General features: G+C 48.2%; 1 non-coding gene and 47 pseudogenes across 1 annotated transcript; all 48 read right to left on the bottom strand.

Moving 5' to 3' along the window:
* Positions 1-145: 145 nt before the first annotated feature.
* LOC143763181 (U2 spliceosomal RNA) lies at positions 146-321 on the bottom strand (annotated as a pseudogene).
* A 177-nt stretch (positions 322-498) lies between these two features.
* LOC143818909 (U2 spliceosomal RNA) lies at positions 499-674 on the bottom strand (annotated as a pseudogene).
* Positions 675-851: 177 nt separating this feature from the next.
* On the bottom strand, positions 852-1,027 carry LOC143760413 (U2 spliceosomal RNA; annotated as a pseudogene).
* Positions 1,028-1,120: 93 nt separating this feature from the next.
* Positions 1,121-1,296, bottom strand: LOC143761334 (U2 spliceosomal RNA; annotated as a pseudogene).
* A 177-nt stretch (positions 1,297-1,473) lies between these two features.
* LOC143759743 (U2 spliceosomal RNA) lies at positions 1,474-1,649 on the bottom strand (annotated as a pseudogene).
* A 177-nt stretch (positions 1,650-1,826) lies between these two features.
* On the bottom strand, positions 1,827-2,002 carry LOC143761881 (U2 spliceosomal RNA; annotated as a pseudogene).
* A 177-nt stretch (positions 2,003-2,179) lies between these two features.
* LOC143760230 (U2 spliceosomal RNA) lies at positions 2,180-2,355 on the bottom strand (annotated as a pseudogene).
* A 177-nt stretch (positions 2,356-2,532) lies between these two features.
* LOC143818714 (U2 spliceosomal RNA) lies at positions 2,533-2,708 on the bottom strand (annotated as a pseudogene).
* Positions 2,709-2,885: 177 nt separating this feature from the next.
* On the bottom strand, positions 2,886-3,061 carry LOC143761593 (U2 spliceosomal RNA; annotated as a pseudogene).
* A 177-nt stretch (positions 3,062-3,238) lies between these two features.
* LOC143760680 (U2 spliceosomal RNA) lies at positions 3,239-3,414 on the bottom strand (annotated as a pseudogene).
* Positions 3,415-3,591: 177 nt separating this feature from the next.
* Positions 3,592-3,767, bottom strand: LOC143761089 (U2 spliceosomal RNA; annotated as a pseudogene).
* A 177-nt stretch (positions 3,768-3,944) lies between these two features.
* LOC143759744 (U2 spliceosomal RNA) lies at positions 3,945-4,120 on the bottom strand (annotated as a pseudogene).
* A 177-nt stretch (positions 4,121-4,297) lies between these two features.
* On the bottom strand, positions 4,298-4,473 carry LOC143761090 (U2 spliceosomal RNA; annotated as a pseudogene).
* Positions 4,474-4,650: 177 nt separating this feature from the next.
* On the bottom strand, positions 4,651-4,826 carry LOC143762009 (U2 spliceosomal RNA; annotated as a pseudogene).
* Positions 4,827-5,001: 175 nt separating this feature from the next.
* On the bottom strand, positions 5,002-5,179 carry LOC143759525 (U2 spliceosomal RNA; annotated as a pseudogene).
* A 175-nt stretch (positions 5,180-5,354) lies between these two features.
* Positions 5,355-5,532, bottom strand: LOC143761541 (U2 spliceosomal RNA; annotated as a pseudogene).
* Positions 5,533-5,709: 177 nt separating this feature from the next.
* On the bottom strand, positions 5,710-5,885 carry LOC143761092 (U2 spliceosomal RNA; annotated as a pseudogene).
* Positions 5,886-6,062: 177 nt separating this feature from the next.
* LOC143759745 (U2 spliceosomal RNA) lies at positions 6,063-6,238 on the bottom strand (annotated as a pseudogene).
* A 165-nt stretch (positions 6,239-6,403) lies between these two features.
* LOC143762932 (U2 spliceosomal RNA) lies at positions 6,404-6,591 on the bottom strand. The gene has a single exon (XR_013212284.1). It is a non-coding gene; the product is annotated as a U2 spliceosomal RNA (small nuclear RNA).
* Positions 6,592-6,768: 177 nt separating this feature from the next.
* LOC143762779 (U2 spliceosomal RNA) lies at positions 6,769-6,944 on the bottom strand (annotated as a pseudogene).
* Positions 6,945-7,119: 175 nt separating this feature from the next.
* On the bottom strand, positions 7,120-7,297 carry LOC143759526 (U2 spliceosomal RNA; annotated as a pseudogene).
* Positions 7,298-7,474: 177 nt separating this feature from the next.
* Positions 7,475-7,650, bottom strand: LOC143761093 (U2 spliceosomal RNA; annotated as a pseudogene).
* Positions 7,651-7,827: 177 nt separating this feature from the next.
* On the bottom strand, positions 7,828-8,003 carry LOC143759746 (U2 spliceosomal RNA; annotated as a pseudogene).
* Positions 8,004-8,180: 177 nt separating this feature from the next.
* Positions 8,181-8,356, bottom strand: LOC143761094 (U2 spliceosomal RNA; annotated as a pseudogene).
* A 177-nt stretch (positions 8,357-8,533) lies between these two features.
* LOC143762780 (U2 spliceosomal RNA) lies at positions 8,534-8,709 on the bottom strand (annotated as a pseudogene).
* A 175-nt stretch (positions 8,710-8,884) lies between these two features.
* Positions 8,885-9,062, bottom strand: LOC143762347 (U2 spliceosomal RNA; annotated as a pseudogene).
* Positions 9,063-9,239: 177 nt separating this feature from the next.
* On the bottom strand, positions 9,240-9,415 carry LOC143818961 (U2 spliceosomal RNA; annotated as a pseudogene).
* Positions 9,416-9,589: 174 nt separating this feature from the next.
* LOC143762674 (U2 spliceosomal RNA) lies at positions 9,590-9,768 on the bottom strand (annotated as a pseudogene).
* Positions 9,769-9,945: 177 nt separating this feature from the next.
* Positions 9,946-10,121, bottom strand: LOC143760033 (U2 spliceosomal RNA; annotated as a pseudogene).
* Positions 10,122-10,296: 175 nt separating this feature from the next.
* On the bottom strand, positions 10,297-10,474 carry LOC143759527 (U2 spliceosomal RNA; annotated as a pseudogene).
* Positions 10,475-10,651: 177 nt separating this feature from the next.
* On the bottom strand, positions 10,652-10,827 carry LOC143761095 (U2 spliceosomal RNA; annotated as a pseudogene).
* A 177-nt stretch (positions 10,828-11,004) lies between these two features.
* LOC143759747 (U2 spliceosomal RNA) lies at positions 11,005-11,180 on the bottom strand (annotated as a pseudogene).
* A 177-nt stretch (positions 11,181-11,357) lies between these two features.
* Positions 11,358-11,533, bottom strand: LOC143761096 (U2 spliceosomal RNA; annotated as a pseudogene).
* Positions 11,534-11,710: 177 nt separating this feature from the next.
* On the bottom strand, positions 11,711-11,886 carry LOC143762781 (U2 spliceosomal RNA; annotated as a pseudogene).
* Positions 11,887-12,061: 175 nt separating this feature from the next.
* Positions 12,062-12,239, bottom strand: LOC143759528 (U2 spliceosomal RNA; annotated as a pseudogene).
* Positions 12,240-12,416: 177 nt separating this feature from the next.
* Positions 12,417-12,592, bottom strand: LOC143760207 (U2 spliceosomal RNA; annotated as a pseudogene).
* Positions 12,593-12,766: 174 nt separating this feature from the next.
* Positions 12,767-12,945, bottom strand: LOC143762675 (U2 spliceosomal RNA; annotated as a pseudogene).
* Positions 12,946-13,122: 177 nt separating this feature from the next.
* Positions 13,123-13,298, bottom strand: LOC143760034 (U2 spliceosomal RNA; annotated as a pseudogene).
* A 176-nt stretch (positions 13,299-13,474) lies between these two features.
* On the bottom strand, positions 13,475-13,651 carry LOC143762268 (U2 spliceosomal RNA; annotated as a pseudogene).
* Positions 13,652-13,828: 177 nt separating this feature from the next.
* Positions 13,829-14,004, bottom strand: LOC143761590 (U2 spliceosomal RNA; annotated as a pseudogene).
* Positions 14,005-14,181: 177 nt separating this feature from the next.
* On the bottom strand, positions 14,182-14,357 carry LOC143762142 (U2 spliceosomal RNA; annotated as a pseudogene).
* Positions 14,358-14,534: 177 nt separating this feature from the next.
* Positions 14,535-14,710, bottom strand: LOC143761882 (U2 spliceosomal RNA; annotated as a pseudogene).
* A 177-nt stretch (positions 14,711-14,887) lies between these two features.
* LOC143761097 (U2 spliceosomal RNA) lies at positions 14,888-15,063 on the bottom strand (annotated as a pseudogene).
* A 177-nt stretch (positions 15,064-15,240) lies between these two features.
* On the bottom strand, positions 15,241-15,416 carry LOC143818715 (U2 spliceosomal RNA; annotated as a pseudogene).
* Positions 15,417-15,593: 177 nt separating this feature from the next.
* LOC143761604 (U2 spliceosomal RNA) lies at positions 15,594-15,769 on the bottom strand (annotated as a pseudogene).
* A 177-nt stretch (positions 15,770-15,946) lies between these two features.
* LOC143763118 (U2 spliceosomal RNA) lies at positions 15,947-16,122 on the bottom strand (annotated as a pseudogene).
* A 177-nt stretch (positions 16,123-16,299) lies between these two features.
* On the bottom strand, positions 16,300-16,475 carry LOC143818910 (U2 spliceosomal RNA; annotated as a pseudogene).
* A 177-nt stretch (positions 16,476-16,652) lies between these two features.
* Positions 16,653-16,828, bottom strand: LOC143760343 (U2 spliceosomal RNA; annotated as a pseudogene).
* Positions 16,829-16,950: the final 122 nt, after the last annotated feature.

Here is a 16,950-nt window from a genome sequence, read left to right on the forward strand (position 1 = left end):
AAGGCCTACAACCGAAACCCACTGTGGAGACATAGCAAAAGATTGCCGCAGGGAAGACATTTTCCAAAAACTCTGGAAGCTCTGTAGATGACAGTTCTGCGGTGTGCGTGTGTTCAAGCTGTGCACAACGCGTTTTGAATCTGCATAACCACACCCTCCATCCCCATTGTGACAGCACGTGAAGGTTCCGTGTGACAAAGCAAGCTCCATTTCCAGCTCCCTATTCCAAAAATCCATTTAATATATGGTCCCCAAATAGGGGACGTATCAGATAAGAACAGACACTACGCTTAAACTTGAGCCATTTGGCCGACAAGCGATGATCAGAAATGGGTTGCCACTTGGGCCGCACCAAGGCCTAAAACCGAAACCCACTGTGGAGACATAGCAAAAGATTGCCGCAGGGAAGACATTTTCCAGAAACTCTGGAAGCTCTGTCGATGACAGTTCTGCGGTGTGCGTGTGTTCAAGCTGTGCACAACGCGTTTTGAATCTGCATAACCACACCCTCCATCCCCATTGTGACAGCACATGAAGGTTCCGTGCGACAAAGCAAGCTCCATTTCCAGCTCCCTATTCCAAAAATCTATTTAATATATGGTCCCCAAATAGGGGACGTATCAGATAAGAACAGACACTACGCTTGATCTTGAGCCATTTGGCCGAGAAGCGATGATCAGAAATGGTTTGCCACTTGGGCCGCACCAAGGCCTACAACCGAAACCCACTGTGGAGACATAGCAAAAGATTGCCGCAGGGAAGACATTTTCCAGAAACTCTGGAAGTTCTGTAGATGATAGTTCTGCGGTGTGCGTGTGTTCAAGCTGTGCACAACGCGTTTTGAATCTGCATAACCACACCCTCCATCCCCATTGTGACAGCACGTGAAGGTTCCGTGCGACAAAGCAAGCTCCATTTCCAACTCCCTATTCCAAAAATCTATTTAATATATGGTCCCCAAATAGGGGACGTATCAGATAAGAACAGACACTACGCTTGATCTTGAGCCATTTGGCCGAGAAGCGATGATCAGAAATGGTTTGCCACTTGGGCCGCACCAAGGCCTACAACCGAAACCCACTGTGGAAACAAGCTGTGCACAATGCGTTTTGAATCTGCATAACCACACCCTCCATCCCCATTGTGACAGCACGTGAAGGTTCCATGCGACAAAGCAAGCTCCATTTCCAGCTCCCTATTCCAAAAATCTATTTAATATATGGTCCCCAAATAGGGGACGTATCAGATAAGAACAGACACTACGCTTGATCTTGAGCCATTTGGCCGAGAAGCGATGATCAGAAATGGTTTGCCACTTGGGCCGCACCAAGGCCTACAACCGAAACCCACTGTGGAGACATAGCAAAAGATTGCCGCAGGGAAGACATTTTCCAGAAACTCTGGAAGCTCTGTAGATGACAGTTCTGCGGTGTGCGTGTGTTCAAGCTGTGCACAACGCGTTTTGAATCTGCATAACCACACCCTCCATCCCCATTGTGACAGCACGTGAAGGTTCCGTGCGACAAAGCAAGCTCCATTTCCAGCTCCCTATTCCAAAAATCTATTTAATATATGGTCCCCAAATAGGGGACGTATCAGATAAGAACAGACACTACGCTTGATCTTGAGCCATTTGGCCGAGAAGCGATGATCAGAAATGGTTCGCCATTTGGGCCGCACCAAGGCCTACAACCGAAACCCACTGTGGAGACATAGCAAAAGATTGCCGCAGGGAAGACATTTTCCAGAAACTCTGGAAGCTCTGTAGATGACAGTTCTGCGGTGTGCGTGTGTTCAAGCTGTGCACAACGCGTTTTGAATCTGCATAACCACACCCTCCATCCCCATTGTGACAGCACGTGAAGGTTCCGTGCGACAAAGCAAGCTCCATTTCCAGCATCCTATTCCAAAAATCCATTTAATATATGGTCCCCAAATAGGGGACGTATCAGATAAGAACAGACTCTACGCTTGATCTTGAGCCATTTGGCCGAGAAGCGATGATCAGAAATGGTTTGCCACTTGGGCCGCACCAAGGCCTACAACCGAAACCCACTGTGGAGACTTAGCAAAAGATTGCCGCAGGGAAGACATTTTCCAGAAACTCTGGAAGCTCTGTAGATGACAGTTCTGCGGTGTGCGTGTGTTCAAGCTGTGCACAACGCGTTTCGAATCTGCATAACCACACCCTCCATCCCCATTGTGACAGCACGTGAAGGTTCCGTGTGACAAAGCAAGCTCCATTTCCAGCTCCCTATTCCAAAAATCAATTTAATATATGGTCCCCAAATAGGGGACGTATCAGATAAGAACAGACACTACGCTTGATCTTGAGCCATTTGGCCGAGAAGCGATGATCAGAAATGGTTTGCCACTTGGGCCGCACCAAGGCCTACAACTGAAACCCACTGTGGAGACATAGCAAAAGATTGCCGCAGGGAAGACATTTTCCAGAAACTCTGGAAGCTCTGTAGATGACAGTTCTGCGGTGTGCGTGTGTTCAAGCTGTGCACAACGCGTTTTGAATCTGCATAACCACACCCTCCATCCCCATTGTGACAGCACGTGAAGGTTCCGTGCGACGAAGCAAGCTCCATTTCCAGCTCCCTATTCCAAAAATCCATTTAATATATGGTCCCCAAATAGGGGACGTATCAGATAAGAACAGACACTACGCTTGATCTTGAGCCATTTGGCCGAGAAGCGATGATCAGAAATGGTTTGCCACTTGGGCCACACCAAGGCCTACAACCGAAACCCACTGTGGAGACATAGCAAAAGATTGCCGCAGGGAAGACATTTTCCAGAAACTCTGGAAGCTCTGTAGATGACAGTTCTGCGGTGTGCGTGTGTTCAAGCTGTGCACAACGCGTTTTGAATCTGCATAACCACACCCTCCATCCCCATTGTGACAGCACGTGAAGGTTCCGTGCGACAAAGCAAGCTCCATTTCCAGCTCCCTATTCCAAAAATCTATTTAATATATGGTCCCCAAATAGGGGACGTATCAGATAAGAACAGACACTACACTTGATCTTGAGCCATTTGGCCGAGAAGCGATGATCAGAAATGGTTTGCCACTTGGGCCGCACCAAGGCCTACAACCGAAACCCACTGTGGAGACATAGCAAAAGATTGCCGCAGGGAAGACATTTTCCAAAAACTCTGGAAGCTCTGTAGATGACAGTTCTGCGGTGTGCGTGTGTTCAAGCAGTGCACAACGCGTTTTGAATCTGCATAACCACACCCTCCATCCCCATTGTGACAGCACGTGAAGGTTCCGTGTGACAAAGCAAGCTCCATTTCCAGCTCCCTATTCCAAAAATCTATTTAATATATGGTCCCCAAATAGGGGACGTATCAGATAAGAACAGACACTACGCTTGATCTTGAGCCATTTGGCCGAGAAGCGATGATCAGAAATGGTTTGCCACTTGGGCCGCACCAAGGCCTACAACCGAAACCCACTGTGGAGACATAGCAAAAGATTGCCGCAGGGAAGACATTTTCCAAAAACTCTGGAAGCTCTGTAGATGACAGTTCTGCGGTGTGCGTGTGTTCAAGCTGTGCACAACACGTTTTGAATCTGCATAACCACACCCTCCATCCCCATTGTGACAGCACGTGAAGGTTCCGTGTGACAAAGCAAGCTCCATTTCCAGCTCCCTATTCCAAAAATCCATTTAATATATGGTCCCCAAATAGGGGACGTATCAGATAAGAACAGACACTACGCTTGATCTTGAGCCATTTGGCCGAGAAGCGATGATCAGAAATGGTTTGCCACTTGGGCCGCACCAAGGCCTAAAACCGAAACCCACTGTGGAGACATAGCAAAAGATTGCCGCAGGGAAGACATTTTCCAGAAACTCTGGAAGCTCTGTCGATGACAGTTCTGCGGTGTGCGTGTGTTCAAGCTGTGCACAACGCGTTTTGAATCTGCATAACCACACCCTCCATCCCCATTGTGACAGCACGTGAAGGTTCCGTGCGACAAAGCAAGCTCCATTTCCAGCTCCCTATTCCAAAAATCTATTTAATATATGGTCCCCAAATAGGGGACGTATCAGATAAGAACAGACACTACGCTTGATCTTGAGCCATTTGGCCGAGAAGCGATGATCAGAAATGGTTTGCCACTTGGGCCGCACCAAGGCCTACAACCGAAACCCACTGTGGAGACATAGCAAAAGATTGCCGCAGGGAAGACATTTTCCAGAAACTCTGGAAGTTCTGTAGATGATAGTTCTGCGGTGTGCGTGTGTTCAAGCTGTGCACAACGCGTTTTGAATCTGCATAACCACACCCTCCATCCCCATTGTGACAGCACGTGAAGGTTCCGTGTGACAAAGCAAGCTCCATTTCCAGCTCCCTATTCCAAAAATCCATTTAATATATGGTCCCCAAATAGGGGACGTATCAGATAAGAACAGACACTACGCTTGATCTTGAGCCATTTGGCCGAGAAGCGATGATCAGAAATGGTTTGCCACTTGGGCCGCACCAAGGCCTACAACCGAAACCCACTGTGGAGACATAGCAAAAGATTGCCGCAGGGAAGACATTTTCCAGAAACTCTGGAAGTTCTGTAGATGATAGTTCTGCGGTGTGCGCGTGTTCAAGCTGTGCACAACGCGTTTTGAATCTGCATAACCACACCCTCCATCCCCATTGTGACAGCACGTGAAGGTTCCGTGCGACAAAGCAAGCTCCATTTCCAGCTCCCTATTCCAAAAATCTATTTAATATATGGTCCCCAAATAGGGGACATATCAGATAAGAGCAGACACTACGCTTGATCTTGAGCCATTTGGCCAAGAAGCGATGATCAGAAATGGTTTGCCACTTGGGCCGCACCAAGGCCTACAACCGAAACCCACTGTGGAGACATAGCAAAAGATTGCCGCAGGGAAGACATTTTCCAGAAACTCTGGAAGCTCTGTCGATGACAGTTCTGCGGTGTGCGTGTGTTCAAGCTGTGCACAACGCGTTTTGAATCTGCATAACCACACCCTCCATCCCCATTGTGACAGCATGTGAAGGTTCCGTCCGACGAAGCAAGCTCCATTTCCAGCTCCGTTTTCCAAAAATCCATTTAATATATGGTCCCCAAATAGGGGACGTATCAGATAAGAACAGACACTACGCTTGATCTTGAGCCATTTGGCCGAGAAGCGATGATCAGAAATGGTTTGCCACTTGGGCCGCACCAAGGCCTACAACCGAAACCCACTGTGGAGACATAGCAAAAGATTGCCGCAGGGAAGACATTTTCCAAAAACTCTGGAAGCTCTGTAGATGACAGTTCTGCGGTGTGCGTGTGTTCAAGCTGTGCACAACGCGTTTTGAATCTGCATAACCACACCCTCCATCCCCATTGTGACAGCATGTGAAGGTTCCGTCCGACGAAGCAAGCTCCATTTCCAGCTCCGTTTTCCAAAAATCCATTTAATATATGGTCCCCAAATAGGGGACGCATCAGATAAGAACAGACACTACGCTTGATCTTGAGCCATTTGGCCGAGAAGCGATGATCAGAAATGGTTTGCCACTTGGGCCGCACCAAGGCCTACAACCGAAACCCACTGTGGAGACATAGCAAAAGATTGCCGCAGGGAAGACATTTTCCAAAAACTCTGGAAGCTCTGTAGATGACAGTTCTGCGGTGTGCGTGTGTTCAAGCTGTGCACAACGCGTTTTGAATCTGCATAACCACACCCTCCATCCCCATTGTGACAGCACGTGAAGGTTCCGTGTGACAAAGCAAGCTCCATTTCCAGCTCCCTATTCCAAAAATCCATTTAATATATGGTCCCCAAATAGGGGACGTATCAGATAAGAACAGACACTACGCTTGATCTTGAGCCATTTGGCCGAGAAGCGATGATCAGAAATGGTTTGCCACTTGGGCCGCACCAAGGCCTAAAACCGAAACCCACTGTGGAGACATAGCAAAAGATTGCCGCAGGGAAGACATTTTCCAGAAACTCTGGAAGCTCTGTCGATGACAGTTCTGCGGTGTGCGTGTGTTCAAGCTGTGCACAACGCGTTTTGAATCTGCATAACCACACCCTCCATCCCCATTGTGACAGCACGTGAAGGTTCCGTGCGACAAAGCAAGCTCCATTTCCAGCTCCCTATTCCAAAAATCTATTTAATATATGGTCCCCAAATAGGGGACGTATCAGATAAGAACAGACACTACGCTTGATCTTGAGCCATTTGGCCGAGAAGCGATGATCAGAAATGGTTTGCCACTTGGGCCGCACCAAGGCCTACAACAGAAACCCACTGTGGAGACATAGCAAAAGATTGCCGCAGGGAAGACATTTTCCAGAAACTCTGGAAGCTCTGTCGATGACAGTTCTGCAGTGTGCGTGTGTTCAAGCTGTGCACAACGCGTTTTGAATCTGCATAACCACACCCTCCATCCCCATTGTGACAGCACGTGAAGGTTCCGTGTGACAAACCAAGCTCCATTTCCAGCTCCCTATTCCAAAAATCCATTTAATATATGGTCCCCAAATAGGGGACGTATCAGATAAGAACAGACACTACGCTTGATCTTGAGCCATTTGGCCGAGAAGCGATGATCAGAAATGGTTTGCCACTTGGGCCGCACCAAGGCCTACAACCGAAACCCACTGTGGAGACATAGCAAAAGATTGCCGCAGGGAAGACATTTTCCAGAAACTCTGGAGGTTCTGTAGATGATAGTTCTGCGGTGTGCGTGTGTTCAAGCTGTGCACAACGCGTTTTGAATCTGCATAACCACACCCTCCATCCCCATTGTGACAGCACGTGAAGGTTCCGTGCGACAAAGCATGCTCCATTTCCAGCTCCCTATTCCAAAAATCTATTTAATATATGGTCCCCAAATAGGGGACATATCAGATAAGAGCAGACACTACGCTTGATCTTGAGCCATTTGGCCAAGAAGCGATGATCAGAAATGGTTTGCCACTTGGGCCGCACCAAGGCCTACAACCGAAACCCACTGTGGAGACATAGCAAAAGATTGCCGCAGGGAAGACATTTTCCATAAACTCTGGAAGCTCTGTCGATGACAGTTCTGCGGTGTGCGTGTGTTCAAGCTGTGCACAACGCGTTTTGAATCTGCATAACCACACCCTCCATCCCCATTGTGACAGCATGTGAAGGTTCCGTCCGACGAAGCAAGCTCCATTTCCAGCTCCGTTTTCCAAAAATCCATTTAATATATGGTCCCCAAATAGGGGACGTATCAGATAAGAACAGACACTACGCTTGATCTTGAGCCATTTGGCCGAGAAGCGATGATCAGAAATGGTTTGCCACTTAGGCCTCACCAAGGCCTACAACCGTAACCCACTGTGGAGACATAGCAAAAGATTGCCGCAGGGAAGACATTTTCCAAAAACTCTGGAAGCTCTGTAGATGACAGTTCTGCGGTGTGCGTGTGTTCAAGCTGTGCACAACGCGTTTTGAATCTGCATAACCACACCCTCCATCCCCATTGTGACAGCACGTGAAGGTTCCGTGTGACAAAGCAAGCTCCATTTCCAGCTCCCTATTCCAAAAATCCATTTAATATATGGTCCCCAAATAGGGGACGTATCAGATAAGAACAGACACTACGCTTGATCTTGAGCCATTTGGCCGAGAAGCGATGATCAGAAATGGTTTGCCACGTGGGCCGCACCAAGGCCTAAAACCGAAACCCACTGTGGAGACATAGCAAAAGATTGCCGCAGGGAAGACATTTTCCAGAAACTCTGGAAGCTCTGTCGATGACAGTTCTGCGGTGTGCGTGTGTTCAAACTGTGCACAACGCGTTTTGAATCTGCATAACCACACCCTCCATCCCCATTGTGACAGCACGTGAAGGTTCCGTGCGACAAAGCAAGCTCCATTTCCAGCTCCCTATTCCAAAAATCTATTTAATATATGGTCCCCAAATAGGGGACGTATCAGATAAGAACAGACACTACGCTTGATCTTGAGCCATTTGGCCGAGAAGCGATGATCAGAAATGGTTTGCCACTTGGGCCGCACCAAGGCCTACAACCGAAACCCACTGTGGAGACATAGCAAAAGATTGCCGCAGGGAAGACATTTTCCAGAAACTCTGGAAGCTCTGTCGATGACAGTTCTGCAGTGTGCGTGTGTTCAAGCTGTGCACAACGCGTTTTGAATCTGCATAACCACACCCTCCATCCCCATTGTGACAGCACGTGAAGGTTCCGTGTGACAAAGCAAGCTCCATTTCCAGCTCCCTATTCCAAAAATCCATTTAATATATGGTCCCCAAATAGGGGACGTATCAGATAAGAACAGACACTACGCTTGATCTTGAGCCATTTGGCCGAGAAGCGATGATCAGAAATGGTTTGCCACTTGGGCCGCACCAAGGCCTACAACCGAAACCCACTGTGGAGACATAGCAAAAGATTGCCGCAGGGAAGACATTTTCCAGAAACTCTGGAGGTTCTGTAGATGATAGTTCTGCGGTGTGCGTGTGTTCAAGCTGTGCACAACGCGTTTTGAATCTGCATAACCACACCCTCCATCCCCATTGTGACAGCACGTGAAGGTTCCGTGCGACAAAGCATGCTCCATTTCCAGCTCCCTATTCCAAAAATCTATTTAATATATGGTCCCCAAATAGGGGACATATCAGATAAGAGCAGACACTACGCTTGATCTTGAGCCATTTGGCCAAGAAGCGATGATCAGAAATGGTTTGCCACTTGGGCCGCACCAAGGCCTACAACCGAAACCCACTGTGGAGACATAGCAAAAGATTGCCGCAGGGAAGACATTTTCCAGAAACTCTGGAAGCTCTGTCGATGACAGTTCTGCGGTGTGCGTGTGTTCAAGCTGTGCACAACGCGTTTTGAATCTGCATAACCACACCCTCCATCCCCATTGTGACAGCATGTGAAGGTTCCGTCCGACGAAGCAAGCTCCATTTCCAGCTCCGTTTTCCAAAAATCCATTTAATATATGGTCCCCAAATAGGGGACGTATCAGATAAGAACAGACACTACGCTTGATCTTGAGCCATTTGGCCGGGAAGCGATGATCAGAAATGGTTTGCCACTTAGGCCTCACCAAGGCCTACAACCGTAACCCACTGTGGAGACATAGCAAAAGATTGCCGCAGGGAAGACATTTTCCAGAAACCCTGGAAGCTCTGTAGATGACAGTTCTGCGGTGTGCGTGTGTTCAAGCTGTGCACAACGCATTTTGAATCTGCATAAGCACACCCTCCATCCTCATTGTGACAGCACGTGAAGGTTCTGTGCGACAAAGCAAGCTCCATTTCCAGCTCCCTATTCCAAAAATCTATTTAATATATGGTCCCCAAATAGGGGACGTATCAGATAAGAACAGACACTACGCTTGATCTTGAGCCATTTGGCCGAGAAACGATGATCAGAAATGGTTTGCCACTTGGGCCGCACCAAGGCCTACAACCGAAACCCACTGTGGAGACATAGCAAAAGATTGCCGCAGGGAAGACATTTTCCAGAAACTCTGGAAGCTTTGTCGATGACAGTTCTGCGGTGTGCGTGTGTTCAAGCTGTGCACAACGCGTTTTGAATCTGCATAATCACACCCTCCATCCCCATTGTGACAGCACGTGAAGGTTCCGTGTGACAAAGCAAGCTCCATTTCCAGCTCCCTATTCCAAAAATCCATTTAATATATGGTCCCCAAATAGGGGACGTATCCGAGAAGAACAGACACTACGCTTGATCTTGAGCCATTTGGCCGAGAAGCGATGATCAGAAATGGTTTGCCACTTGGGCCGCCCCAAGGCCTACAACTGAAACCCACTGTGGAGACATAGCAAAAGATTGCCGCAGGGAAGACATTTTCCAGAAACTCTGGAAGCTCTGTAGATGACAGTTCTGCGGTGTGCGTGTGTTCAAGCTGTGCACAACGCGTTTTGAATCTGCATAACCACACCCTCCATCCCCATTGTGACAGCACGTGAAGGTTCCGTGCGACAAAGCAAGCTCCATTTCCAGCTCCCTATTCCAAAAATCCATTTAATATATGGTCCCCAAATAGGGGACGTATCAGATAAGAACAGACACTACGCTTGATCTTGAGCCATTTGGCCGAGAAGCGATGATCAGAAATGGTGTGCCACTTGGGCCGCACCAAGGCCTACAACCGAAACCCACTGTGGAGACATAGCAAAAGATTGCCGCAGGGAAGACATTTTCCAGAAACTCTGGAAGCTCTGTCGATGACAGTTCTGCGGTGTGCGTGTGTTCAAGCTGTGCACAACGCGTTTTGAATCTGCATAACCACACCCTCCATCCCCATTGTGACAGCATGTGAAGGTTCCGTCCGACGAAGCAAGCTCCATTTCCAGCTCCGTTTTCCAAAAATCCATTTAATATATGGTCCCCAAATAGGGGACGTATCAGATAAGAACAGACACTACGCTTGATCTTGAGCCATTTGGCCGAGAAGCGATGATCAGAAATGGTTTGCCACTTAGGCCTCACCAAGGCCTACAACCGTAACCCACTGTGGAGACATAGCAAAAGATTGCCGCAGGGAAGACATTTTCCAAAAACTCTGGAAGCTCTGTAGATGACAGTTCTGCGGTGTGCGTGTGTTCAAGCTGTGCACAACGCGTTTTGAATCTGCATAACCACACCCTCCATCCCCATTGTGACAGCACGTGAAGGTTCCGTGTGACAAAGCAAGCTCCATTTCCAGCTCCCTATTCCAAAAATCCATTTAATATATGGTCCCCAAATAGGGGACGTATCAGATAAGAACAGACACTACGCTTGATCTTGAGCCATTTGGCCGAGAAGCGATGATCAGAAATGGTTTGCCACGTGGGCCGCACCAAGGCCTAAAACCGAAACCCACTGTGGAGACATAGCAAAAGATTGCCGCAGGGAAGACATTTTCCAGAAACTCTGGAAGCTCTGTCGATGACAGTTCTGCGGTGTGCGTGTGTTCAAGCTGTGCACAACGCGTTTTGAATCTGCATAACCACACCCTCCATCCCCATTGTGACAGCACGTGAAGGTTCCGTGCGACAAAGCAAGCTCCATTTCCAGCTCCCTATTCCAAAAATCTATTTAATATATGGTCCCCAAATAGGGGACGTATCAGATAAGAACAGACACTACGCTTGATCTTGAGCCATTTGGCCGAGAAGCGATGATCAGAAATGGTTTGCCACTTGGGCCGCACCAAGGCCTACAACCGAAACCCACTGTGGAGACATAGCAAAAGATTGCCGCAGGGAAGACATTTTCCAGAAACTCTGGAAGCTCTGTCGATGACAGTTCTGCAGTGTGCGTGTGTTCAAGCTGTGCACAACGCGTTTTGAATCTGCATAACCACACCCTCCATCCCCATTGTGACAGCACGTGAAGGTTCCGTGTGACAAAGCAAGCTCCATTTCCAGCTCCCTATTCCAAAAATCCATTTAATATATGGTCCCCAAATAGGGGACGTATCAGATAAGAACAGACACTACGCTTGATCTTGAGCCATTTGGCCGAGAAGCGATGATCAGAAATGGTTTGCCACTTGGGCCGCACCAAGGCCTACAACCGAAACCCACTGTGGAGACATAGCAAAAGATTGCCGCAGGGAAGACATTTTCCAGAAACTCTGGAGGTTCTGTAGATGATAGTTCTGCGGTGTGCGTGTGTTCAAGCTGTGCACAACGCGTTTTGAATCTGCATAACCACACCCTCCATCCCCATTGTGACAGCACGTGAAGGTTCCGTGCGACAAAGCATGCTCCATTTCCAGCTCCCTATTCCAAAAATCTATTTAATATATGGTCCCCAAATAGGGGACATATCAGATAAGAGCAGACACTACGCTTGATCTTGAGCCATTTGGCCAAGAAGCGATGATCAGAAATGGTTTGCCACTTGGGCCGCACCAAGGCCTACAACCGAAACCCACTGTGGAGACATAGCAAAAGATTGCCGCAGGGAAGACATTTTCCAGAAACTCTGGAAGCTCTGTCGATGACAGTTCTGCGGTGTGCGTGTGTTCAAGCTGTGCACAACGCGTTTTGAATCTGCATAACCACACCCTCCATCCCCATTGTGACAGCATGTGAAGGTTCCGTCCGACGAAGCAAGCTCCATTTCCAGCTCCGTTTTCCAAAAATCCATTTAATATATGGTCCCCAAATAGGGGACGTATCAGATAAGAACAGACACTACGCTTGATCTTGAGCCATTTGGCCGAGAAGCGATGATCAGAAATGGTTTGCCACTTAGGCCTCACCAAGGCCTACAACCGTAACCCACTGTGGAGACATAGCAAAAGATTGCCGCAGGGAAGACATTTTCCAGAAACCCTGGAAGCTCTGTAGATGACAGTTCTGCGGTGTGCGTGTGTTCAAGCTGTGCACAACGCATTTTGAATCTGCATAACCACACCCTCCATCCTCATTGTGACAGCACGTGAAGGTTCTGTGCGACAAAGCAAGCTCCATTTCCAGCTCCCTATTCCAAAAATCTATTTAATATATGGTCCCCAAATAGGGGACGTATCAGATAAGAACAGACACTACGCTTGATCTTGAGCCATTTGGCCGAGAAACGATGATCAGAAATGGTTTGCCACTTGGGCCGCACCAAGGCCTACAACCGAAACCCACTGTGGAGACATAGCAAAAGATTGCCGCAGGGAAGACATTTTCCAGAAACTCTGGAAGCTTTGTCGATGACAGTTCTGCGGTGTGCGTGTGTTCAAGCTGTGCACAACGCGTTTTGAATCTGCATAATCACACCCTCCATCCCCATTGTGACAGCACGTGAAGGTTCCGTGTGACAAAGCAAGCTCCATTTCCAGCTCCCTATTCCAAAAATCCATTTAATATATGGTCCCCAAATAGGGGACGTATCCGAGAAGAACAGACACTACGCTTGATCTTGAGCCATTTGGCCGAGAAGCGATGATCAGAAATGGTTTGCCACTTGGGCCGCCCCAAGGCCTACAACTGAAACCCACTGTGGAGACATAGCAAAAGATTGCCGCAGGGAAGACATTTTCCAGAAACTCTGGAAGCTCTGTAGATGACAGTTCTGCGGTGTGCGTGTGTTCAAGCTGTGCACAACGCGTTTTGAATCTGCATAACCACACCCTCCATCCCCATTGTGACAGCACGTGAAGGTTCCGTGCGACAAAGCAAGCTCCATTTCCAGCTCCCTATTCCAAAAATCCATTTAATATATGGTCCCCAAATAGGGGACGTATCAGATAAGAACAGACACTACGCTTGATCTTGAGCCATTTGGCCGAGAAGCGATGATCAGAAATGGTGTGCCACTTGGGCCGCACCAAGGCCTACAACCGAAACCCACTGTGGAGACATAGCAAAAGATTGCCGCAGGGAAGACATTTTCCAGAAACTCTGGAAGTTCTGTAGATGACAGTTCTGCGGTGTGCGTGTGTTCAAGCTGTGCACAACGCGTTTTGAATCTGCATAACCACACCCTCCATCCCCATTGTGACAGCAAGTGAAGGTTCCGTGCGACAAAGCAAGCTCCATTTCCAGTTCCCTATTCCAAAAATCTATTTAATATATGGTCCCCAAATAGGGTACGTATCAGATAAGAACAGACACTACGCTTGATCTTGAGCCATTTGGCCGAGAAGCGATGATCAGAAATGGTTTGCCACTTGGGCCGCACCAAGGCCTACAACCGAAACCCACTGTGGAGACATAGCAAAAGATTGCCGCAGGGAAGACATTTTCCAGAAACTCTGGAAGCTCTGTAGATGACAGTTCTGCGGTGTGCGTGTGTTCAAGCTGTGCACAACGCGTTTTGAATCTGCATAACCACACCCTCCATCCCCATTGTGACAGCACGTGAAGGTTCCGTGCGACAAAGCAAGCTCCATTTCCAGCTCCCTATTCCAAAAATCCATTTAATATATGGTCCCCAAATAGGGGACGTATCAGATAAGAACAGACTCTACGCTTGATCTTGAGCCATTTGGCCGAGAAGCGATGATCAGAAATGGTTTGCCACTTGGGCCGCACCAAGGCCTACAACCGAAACCCACTGTGGAGACATAGCAAAAGATTGCCGCAGGGAAGACATTTTCCAGAAACTTTGGAAGCTCTGTAGATGACAGTTCTGCGGTGTGCGTGTGTTCAAGCTGTATACAACGCGTTTCGAATCTGCATAACCACACCCTCCATCCCCATTGTGACAGCACGTGAAGGTTCCGTGCGACAAAGCAAGCTCCATTGCCAGCTCCCTATTCCAAAAATCCATTTAATATATGGTCCCCAAATAGGGGACGTATCAGATAAGAACAGACTCTACGCTTGATCTTGAGCCATTTGGCCGAGAAGCGATGATCAGAAATGGTTTGCCATTTGGGCCGCACCAAGGCCTACAACCGAAACCCACTGTGGAGACATAGCAAAAGATTGCCGCAGGGAAGACATTTTCCAGAAACTCTGGAAGCTCTGTAGATGACAGTTCTGCGGTGTGCGTGTGTTCAAGCTGTGCACAACGCGTTTTGAATCTGCATAACCACACCCTCCATCCCCATTGTGACAGCACGTGAAGGTTCCGTGCGACAAAGCAAGCTCCATTTCCAGCATCCTATTCCAAAAATCCATTTAATATATGGTCCCCAAATAGGGGACGTATCAGATAAGAACAGACTCTACGCTTGATCTTGAGCCATTTGGCCGAGAAGCGATGATCAGAAATGGTTTGCCACTTGGGCCGCACCAAGGCCTACAACCGAAACCCACTGTGGAGACTTAGCAAAAGATTGCCGCAGGGAAGACATTTTCCAGAAACTCTGGAAGCTCTGTAGATGACAGTTCTGCGGTGTGCGTGTGTTCAAGCTGTGCACAACGCGTTTCGAATCTGCATAACCACACCCTCCATCCCCATTGTGACAGCACGTGAAGGTTCCGTGTGACAAAGCAAGCTCCATTTCCAGCTCCCTATTCCAAAAATCCATTTAATATATGGTCCCCAAATAGGGGACGTATCAGATAAGAACAGACACTACGCTTGATCTTGAGCCATTTGGCCGAGAAGCGATGATCAGAAATGGTTTGCCACTTGGGCCGCACCAAGGCCTACAACCGAAACCCACTGTGGAGACATAGCAAAAGATTGCCGCAGGGAAGACATTTTCCAGAAACTCTGGAAGCTCTGTCGATGACAGTTCTGTGGTGTGCGTGTGTTCAAGCTGTGCACAACGCGTTTTGAATCTGCATAACCACACCCTCCATCCCCATTGTGACAGCACGTGAAGGTTCCGTGCGACGAAGCAAGCTCCATTTCCAGCTCCCTATTCCAAAAATCCATTTAATATATGGTCCCCAAATAGGGGACGTATCAGATAAGAACAGACACTACGCTTGATCTTGAGCCATTTGGCCGAGAAGCGATGATCAGAAATGGTTTGCCACTTGGGCCACACCAAGGCCTACAACCGAAACCCACTGTGGAGACATAGCAAAAGATTGCCGCAGGGAAGACATTTTCCAGAAACTCTGGAAGCTCTGTAGATGACAGTTCTGCGGTGTGCGTGTGTTCAAGCTGTGCACAACGCGTTTTGAATCTGCATAACCACACCCTCCATCCCCATTGTGACAGCACGTGAAGGTTCCGTGCGACAAAGCAAGCTCCATTTCCAGCTCCCTATTCCAAAAATCTATTTAATATATGGTCCCCAAATAGGGGACGTATCAGATAAGAACAGACACTACACTTGATCTTGAGCCATTTGGCCGAGAAGCGATGATCAGAAATGGTTTGCCACTTGGGCCGCACCAAGGCCTACAACCGAAACCCACTGTGGAGACATAGCAAAAGATTGCCGCAGGGAAGACATTTTCCAAAAACTCTGGAAGCTCTGTAGATGACAGTTCTGCGGTGTGCGTGTGTTCAAGCTGTGCACAACGCGTTTTGAATCTGCATAACCACACCCTCCATCCCCATTGTGACAGCACGTGAAGGTTCCGTGTGACAAAGCAAGCTCCATTTCCAGCTCCCTATTCCAAAAATCCATTTAATATATGGTCCCCAAATAGGGGACGTATCAGATAAGAACAGACACTACGCTTAAACTTGAGCCATTTGGCCGAGAAGCGATGATCAGAAATGGGTTGCCACTTGGGCCGCACCAAGGCCTAAAACCGAAACCCACTGTGGAGACATAGCAAAAGATTGCTGCAGGGAAGACATTTTCCAGAAACTCTGGAAGCTCTGTCGATGACAGTTCTGCGGTGTGCGTGTGTTCAAGCTGTGCACAACGCGTTTTGAATCTGCATAACCACACCCTCCATCCCCATTGTGACAGCACATGAAGGTTCCGTGCGACAAAGCAAGCTCCATTTCCAGCTCCCTATTCCAAAAATCTATTTAATATATGGTCCCCAAATAGGGGACGTATCAGATAAGAACAGACACTACGCTTGATCTTGAGCCATTTGGCCGAGAAGCGATGATCAGAAATGGTTTGCCACTTGGGCCGCACCAAGGCCTACAACCGAAACCCACTGTGGAGACATAGCAAAAGATTGCCGCAGGGAAGACATTTTCCAGAAACTCTGGAAGTTCTGTAGATGATAGTTCTGCGGTGTGCGTGTGTTCAAGCTGTGCACAACGCGTTTTGAATCTGCATAACCACACCCTCCATCCCCATTGTGACAGCACGTGAAGGTTCCGTGCGACAAAGCAAGCTCCATTTCCAACTCCCTATTCCAAAAATCTATTTAATATATGGTCCCCAAATAGGGGACGTATCAGATAAGAACAGACACTACGCTTGATCTTGAGCCATTTGGCCGAGAAGCGATGATCAGAAATGGTTTGCCACTTGGGCCGCACCAAGGCCTACAACCGAAACCCACTGTGGAGACATAGCAAAAGATTGCCGCAGGGAAGACATTTTCCAGAAACTCTGGAAGTTCTGTAGATG

This window comes from Ranitomeya variabilis, chromosome 3 (assembly GCF_051348905.1).
Source record: "Ranitomeya variabilis isolate aRanVar5 chromosome 3, aRanVar5.hap1, whole genome shotgun sequence".
NCBI classification, from domain to species: Eukaryota; Metazoa; Chordata; class Amphibia; order Anura; family Dendrobatidae; genus Ranitomeya; species Ranitomeya variabilis.